Consider the following 8199-nt stretch of genomic DNA (forward strand, 5'->3'; position numbering starts at 1 on the left):
TGTTTGATTTGAAAGGTGTGTTCTCATAAATCCTGCAAGGGAGACCCCCTAATCCCTCTGATTTGAGTGCATTAAGACTCATGACTACTGTTTCCACCACAGTTGAGATAACAAGGGTGTGTAAATGAAAGCTGCCCTGAAACATTGTTTTTCCTCCCAAATCAACATAATTGTTCTTTTTGAAACCTGAGGCAAAATTTGTTTCATTTTTTGCCACACCTAGATTATCTTTAATCTCTGCTTTACCTTGACTGCAAAACTGCCCAACTTCTTTCCTTGTGCATTTTAGTCGCAATTTATATGGCTCAAGAAGGAAATAGCATATATTCAATATCTTCCAGCCCAAACACAGAAACTATTTTGACAGCCTAAAGTTTCATCTTTCATTTGTAAATTACTTGAAAGTTGTTTGAAATTTTTCTCTAGTTTAGAGTAAAATGTTCTTTAAGTTTCAATACTTTTGACTTTGAAATTCCAGGTTTCTTCCATGGCCAGATCCCTTGGGGTTCTAGTTTTAATGGGCTTTATTAAACATTTCCATTAGTTCATCAAAGATTGTCCTTTCGAATTTTGTTTAGTTGAATACCTGATTTTTTTATCACTTTATCTTACATGGAATCAGCTTCTATTTGCTTGATTTAGGTTCCTTTTCTGTTTTCAAATCATAACTGATATGAGTCTAATAAAAAGTATTTCATCTAGATTCTGGTTCTACATTATTTTCTCATTTAAGAAGATTTATTTTGCTATCCTTCCACAAAATGGTCCTGACCCAAGCAAGATATTGCATTACTACACTCTTTATTTCTTTAGCTTATACGCTATAAGTTAGAGCTCCAACTTTCTTTTTTCTTTCTGCTTGTCTTAGAGACTGAGTCTCCTTCAATATCTATGTTCCATTTGGAACTGCTGTTATTTGATATTTTAATCTCTATAACACTTGGTTTCATCTCTAATGGGTGTAGCTCAAAATCATCCCTCTCTGAGGAACACAAAATAATGTAGGAGTATTTGTTACTCTCATAACATGCCAATGAAATAACTAATTGCAACTGTGGAAGGCAAAAGTGCATTGCATGTTGAGAAGGTTGAATGTAGAAGCACCAAAATTCCATGGACAAGTCCACCCTTGTTCTAGATGGATTCTTTTACTACACTTATCACCATAATATCTCAACATCTTCAATGGTGTGGTAAGCAATATGACTAACATCTAACATTTGCACTTTGTTTTCTCTTGCTATCTTTCCTCTCAGTGCTAAAGCATTTTGGTTTTAATTTTTGTCTTTTTCGTGCCTCTCTTCTTTCTATTTGTTGTACTGAATGGGGCATAAAGAATGTCATCTGCCACCTGCGCAAAGGAGAAAAGATTTCAGTAACTGTGTAAGGCCAGTTTCAGGGTCCATTTGGCTTTAGACCATTGTCTTAGACCACTGTCCTTCAAAAAATGTTTCCTACTTTGATTCTTACCCTAATAAAACCAATGCAGCACAGAAACTTACCTGCTGTTGAGGATGCTATCCTAATTTTACTGGCATGTGAAAACCAGAGATCAATTCCTTGATGCGTCTCTTTTGCAGCACTCCTAGGCTGACTCCTTGTCAGCCTGCAGAAAAAAAGAGTCTTATTATAAAGTCTTACACAGGTGTGCTTTTCCCAATAAGCACTAGCATTACCCCAAAGTTTGTCATATTCACATATTGTGAAAATTGCCCGTAACTTACACCATACTACAAAAGCAGATTAAGCTCTCAGCCATTTCAATGCAATTATGACAGGAAGAAAGGATATCAGTACTGACATCAGTGTCCTTCACATCAAATTCCTGTGGCACCTTTAGGAAAACAGCTTTCTGAATTAGCCAGTGGCCCATGTGGCTCTGCCACATTCTATCATTTGGGGGCTGATTAGGTCAAATCCATTTGGGTTTGTTGTCATAAGGTGGGCAGAAAGGATGAGAGGATGCAGGACAGAAATTACAGTAGATAGCCTGAGACATTTAGGAGTTATCATTCAATATTGATTTCTTTCATTTTTAAAGTTGTACACAGAACTCTCCTTAACCAATGGCCATAGGCAGCCACTGCCAGCTTTGCCAAGAGACTCCTGAGATTTCTGATGATGCTTCCGGTAAAGGGAACGCCAGAGTGAAAGGTGGTCTGTTTTCAGAGGCATGATAAAGGCTTTTGGGTACCTCAGCTCATAGGCAGAGACTATTATACTGACTCTCTAAGGGTCAGAGAACTGTTTGAAATACAATGGACTACCATTGTATGAATAAGCAGATTAATTTATAACTGCAGAATGTCCCTTTTCCATTCTATGAGGCCATAAAATCACCACTGTCTTGGTGTTTAGTGTGGTTCAGTACCATTGTGAAAGCATTGCAGCAGCTGTAAACACTGTCACCACTATTACTCTGTTTACTTCTCTACATGGATCTTCTCTTTGACCCAAATTTACAGGACAGAATTTGGAGGATTTTTACCTTCCTGCTTCTCTCCTGATTTCTGGGTTTCTTAGTGCAGCGAAATAAATGAGCTACTTCTTTATTTTTTCTCACCAATTTATAAGAAATATGATGTGCCCAAACAGCTTTTGTTTGCTTGTTCTCACTTTGCATGTAAGCAGAGCGCCATGAAGAACCCTTGGTGATTAGAGAGGAGTTGAAGAGCTCCAAGGGGGAGCAAAGTAATAGAGAAAAACCTTTAAGTGCAGGAAGAAACGTCTCATAATAACCTTCCTGTAGATAAAAAAAGTCAAAGGCTGAGACGTGTTAATTTGAAAAGGCAGATGGAATTCTTGTGTACATTTGAAAAGTGACAACTCCAAGTGTGCTTTCAAGGTGAGATTTCAAAAAACACTTGCCTGAGTTAGGAGCACAAACCTAACTGGAATCTGAGTATTTAAAAAAAATCTCATGCTGGAATCACTAGAGAATAAAAATATGTTGTAGACTTGAAGAGTAATATCTAAAATATGGCCATTTTCATGCCCATAGTCCACATCTGCAAGTAATTATGGGTGCAAATGTGGATATGTCAACATCTACATACATTAATGTACCTGTTAATCTGATAGTTAAATGTATATTTGTTATCAAATAACATACTCTGCAAACTGCTCCCAGTTATTTGTTCATGTAAAAAGGGAAGCCATGTTAACATTAACCTTCAGAATTCTAATGTTGATCTTTTTATCATGCACAAATAGAAATCACTAACATCAAAGATAAATATACGTATTTGAGGGAGACATTAATACCTTGCCTCATTCTTATTTTATTGAGAACTGTATTTTCCACCCATGTTGTTCATCAATTCTCTTTTGTGTAGCAATAAACAAGTGAGTTACATTAACTTAATTGAGCAGAATTGTCAGTAATTAGTTTTAAAATACTTTCCAGTTCAGGAGGCTAGGCACTGATCTTCCTGATTATTTAAAATTGCCCTTTAAATACTCCTTTGCACATGGAACTGAAATTTAGGTTTACAAACATAATTGCAAGCCCCTCTTCACAAAACTTTACCCAAAGAAAATGTCAGATTTGTATATCTATGGCTCACTCGAAGGTAGAGGGAATTAATTTTTTCCTCTTTCTTTCAAAGACATATACTGATTAGTTAACTATCATGAGATCTGACATTTTCCTGAGTAGATTTTCATCATAATTGTTGATTTATACTAAGAAAAAATATAGTTCCACTGAACTGACTCTCCAGTAAGATTACTTTGCTGTGTTGGACCAAAACCATTCCAATGATGAGGAACTTGCTTTCACCTAGCTTTGTAGCTTTTAAGATAGAGTTATTAGTTTCAGATGTCTGGTATGCACATGAAGTTTTTTTTCCTGGAAAATTTCAACCAACTTTGGGACTATGATTAACAGGTTATATTGTTATGCTGATTATTAAAGTGTAAACTACCAGGTACTTTGTTAAGTTTTGGCACATTCAAAGTCTGTCTGAAGAACCTGCAGGTTGAGAAAAGCTTAGCCTCAGTGCTGAAGAGGTGCTTAGTGATGTCCTTCTAAAAATATTATCAAACTTGTTGTAAACATCTGAAAAGTCACCTTTAGTTTGTGCCAAGAAGTTTGTCACAGCCTGGAAGTAATCTCTTTTTGATAACCCTTCTCTACTCCTAGAGAGCTCCTTAAAGATCTTGTAATCTGCAGCCAAGAGGACTTCTCTGGTAGGTTTTCCCTGCTGAAATCTGCTGTGGCTCCTGGGAATCACATCATGAAACAAACTACATTGCCTGCCTTTTGCCATCTTAAGGAGTTCAGTATTGTCCATTTATACTTTGGCATTTCTGGCTTTTGCCTTATTTATATGGACACACATAACCCTCCAAGGCACTATATTTGAAGGCAGCACATTAAAAGAACATTAGCCTGCATTCCTGCCTCCAGCAACCCTTTGTGTAAGCAATGATGCAGGCTCTAATTACCCTGTATACATTCAATAATTTTCCCCCACCAGTGCTCTTACCTCACTCACAGCAAGGCCTGAGCCTAGGACTCAGTCAGGATGGTATATTGAATGGAGCTATGTTGTAAACAATGTTTCATAGACCTCTTCCCCTATCATTGCAGAAGTTCAAGGTGTGTGATCAAAACAAAAACACTGTGGGATTAAAACCAAAACAATGGTTGCCCAAGTAAAACCAAGACAGGTTCTACTGCAGCCTTTGACACTGTGGGTATGTTTACTGTGGGTAAGTGTGTGCTGTAGAGATAACTGAGCACTTCAGGCACCAGGAACAATTCTGCAGCAACTCAAGGGAATTCATTCTTCAAAGTTAAGCTCAGAGATATCTGAAGCTGGACTGGTTCTTGCAGCTGGGTTAGCTTGTGCTGACAAGAGTTTGCAATGTAGAAAATAACACAGAGCTTTTTCGTGTTGCTTGGTTGCATACATTGTATTTTTCAAGGATGGTCAGTCAGCAGTGTTGTATTTCTTACAACCTAACTCACAGGATACTCCTGGGATACTCCTTTTGTGTGTGGGCTCAACATACATAGCCCCAAGCAGAACTGATGGGAGCCATACGTTGAACTGAGCTGTTACAAATAATAAATGATCAGCCAGCAAACTAAATGTATTACTTAATTAAACTAAGAATCTTTAGAGATAATTTTTTATGCAAAAACAAGGCATCAATGTGTCTTTCAATAGACATCTCTCAAAGCTATCATCAGACCTCAAAGAAGTAGAGCAAAGATAATATACTATTTCATATATGTGGAATAATATTTAAGGAGTACCATTAAAAATAAATAAAATAACTGAATATAGTAAGAGATTCATATATGTAAGAAAGAAAAACTGGGACCCCGAACCCAAGATTATGTAAAAAAATCCATTGTTACCTATATATAATAGAATCACAGAATGGTTTGTGTTGGAAGGGACTTCAGGGATCATTTAGTTCCAATCCCCCGACCATGGGGGGATTTCACTATTTCACTAGGCCGCATTGCTCAGAGCCCCATCCTGGGGCTTGAGCACTTCCAGGGATGGGACACTGATAGCTTCTCTGGGTAACCTGTTCCAATGTCTCACCACCCTTGCAGAGATTTCTTCCTTATGTCCAATCTAAACCTACACTCTTTAAGTTCAAAGCCATCCATTCCCCCTTGTCACTACATGTCAAAAGTCCCTCTCCAGCTCTCCTGTAGCCCCTTTAGGTACTGGAAATCTGCTGCAAGGTCTCCCTAGAGCCCTCTCTTCTCCAGGCCAAGCAACCCCAAATCTCACAACCTGCCATCATAGGACGTGCTCCAGCCCTGTGATTGCCTTTGTGGCCTCCTCTGGACTTGCTCCATGGGTCCATGTCCTTCCTTTGTGGGGGCCCCAGATCTGGAGGTAATCCAGATGAGGTGTCATGAGAGCAGAGTAGAGGAATAAGAATGTTGAGACAAAGTTTCTCTGCTGTGTTCTCTGAGTCTGCAGTACACAGCCAGATGCCATTTAAATGCTTCCTAAATAATTGGAACTTTATAATATTGGAGTGGTTTGGGGTTAGTTTTGTTGAGTTGGGTTTTTTTAATGTGGATACCTTTAAAATTCAATAAACACTGTGTGATGGAATGAAAAGTAGCTGCACTCTGCTTCCTATTATTCCTTTCCTATCTGCTTTCCACTCTCAGAGATGATTTTTATTCAGATCCTTTCTTTTTTATTTTTCCCAGCCTGAAGTCAACTGAGGATTTTTGACGAACTGCTCAGAAACCTTGCTGCCTTGCATACTGAAACCATGAAGTACTGTATATCTCTCTCTAGAAAGTAAAAGCAAACACCAGAGTGTTCTAACTGAGGTCATACTTTCTCCATGTCTAGACATCTTTGGTAATCTTTCCCTTTTATAATGCTGCTGTGCCTTCCATGTACTCAGCTGTGAGGAAAGTACTTTGCTCTTAGTTGCATAAAATATGCCGAATTTCCAGACAACTTTCAGTACAGCATCTTAGACTGTTAGGGCTGGTGTGTGTGATCTTTTATGAAATTAGATTTTTTCCTCTTAGGAACTTTGCTCAGTAAACCAGTGGCGAATTTGGAATGAAAATATGACTGATGTGGTTCCTTAATGCCCAGCTTGTTAAGCAAATGCTGCTGAATCCAGTCCCCAGTAAACAAGCTAAACTTCTTGTTCCACTCAAAATATATTTTACTAAGAATCTTTGTAGATCACTCTTTATGCAAAAAATAATGTCCCAAGTCATGGTTTTGAGCAGAATAAAGCAAACATTTATTAAATTAAATCATATGCTGAATCAGTGTTTGCCCATATAGTTCCACTTTTTAAATATTAATATTCTTTTCTAACTCTTTGTACATAAATAATCTTTTAAGAGAGTAACAATGAAATATAGACAATCCACATCAAATGAATGTGAGCTTTTGATGTGATTATCAAAGGTCTGTTGGATTTTCTCTAATTTTAATTAGTATTGGGTTCTAACCAACAAATTCTAGTCTCTCATGGATTTTTTAAATTCAAACATTATGCCCCCTTGCACAAAGGATTTTGGCTTAATTTGGCCCATTATAAAGCTACTGGTTATTAATAAAATTATGTAGAAGTTCAGATTTTGAAAACTAAAGTGCTGAGGATTTGCTTTAGCATGGAGCAATTAACTAATTGGTCTGTGCAGTAAATGAAACTCCAGTGAAGGCTTTTGGGGTGGGCCTTTTCAATATTAGCTGTTGGAGAAATACTTTAATGTTTAAAAAGAATACACTAACCGGGAATTCTTCCTGACATATGATCATAAAATCATAGAATCATTAAGGTTGGAAAAGACCTCCAAGATCATCAAGTTCCACCTTTGACCGGTCACCACCTTGTCAATTACACCACAGCACTAAGTGCCAGATCAAGCCTTTCCTTGAACATTTCCAGGGATGGTGACACCACCACCTCCCTGGGCAAGCCCTGCCAGTGAAGATGCTCTTCATGATGTCCAGCCTGAACCTTCCCTGGTGCAGCTTGAGGCCATGTCCTGTTGTCCTGTCAGTGGCTGCCTGGGAGAAGAGACCAACTTTCAGGGAGTTGTAGAGAGAGATAAGGTGTCCTCTGAGCCTCCTGTTCTCCAGGCTAAACATCCCCAGCTCCCTCAGCTGCTCCTCATCAGACTTGTGCTCCAGACCCTTCCCCAGCTCTGTTGCCCTTCCTGGTCTTGTTCCAACATCTCAATGTTCTTCTTGTAGTGAGTGGCCCAAAATTGGACACAGGAGTCAAAGTGTGGCCTCACCACTGCCCAGTACAAAGGGACAATCACTTTCCTAGCCCTGCTGGGCATACTGTTGTCTCAAAAAAATTTTGTCACTCTTCGTGAATCTGCGTAGCATCCATGCCAAGGAGCCATGCTAATCTTCTCTGTATTGTTCCAATTTTTTGTGTATGTACTACCAAAGTGAAATATTCAATACTATCATTACTTTCAATGCTGTGGAGAGCTTAACCACAGAGATACTGGCCGTTGTAAATAACTATAAAAAAGGACATATTGCATGCACATTTGCAACATGTTCCCATGTCATTTTACTGATTCCAGTCCTTTTTCTCTGGGAAACACCAAATACCAATTGAACAGGCAAAGAAACACAAAGTTAACCAGACTGATCTGACCTACAAGGCCATTCAAGTTGTGCTGAGATTAGAAATCAGCTCTATTTTTTTTTTCCTGGTAGACCT

At 38.4% G+C, this 8199-nt stretch overlaps 1 non-coding gene across 1 annotated transcript; it reads right to left on the minus strand.

Moving 5' to 3' along the window:
• Positions 1–7818: 7818 nt before the first annotated feature.
• Positions 7819–7927, minus strand: LOC118684442 (U6 spliceosomal RNA). The gene has a single exon (XR_004979846.1). It is a non-coding gene; the product is annotated as a U6 spliceosomal RNA (small nuclear RNA).
• Positions 7928–8199: the final 272 nt, after the last annotated feature.

The sequence above is a fragment of the Molothrus ater genome, chromosome 1 (assembly GCF_012460135.2).
Source record: "Molothrus ater isolate BHLD 08-10-18 breed brown headed cowbird chromosome 1, BPBGC_Mater_1.1, whole genome shotgun sequence".
Taxonomy (NCBI): domain Eukaryota; kingdom Metazoa; phylum Chordata; class Aves; order Passeriformes; family Icteridae; genus Molothrus; species Molothrus ater.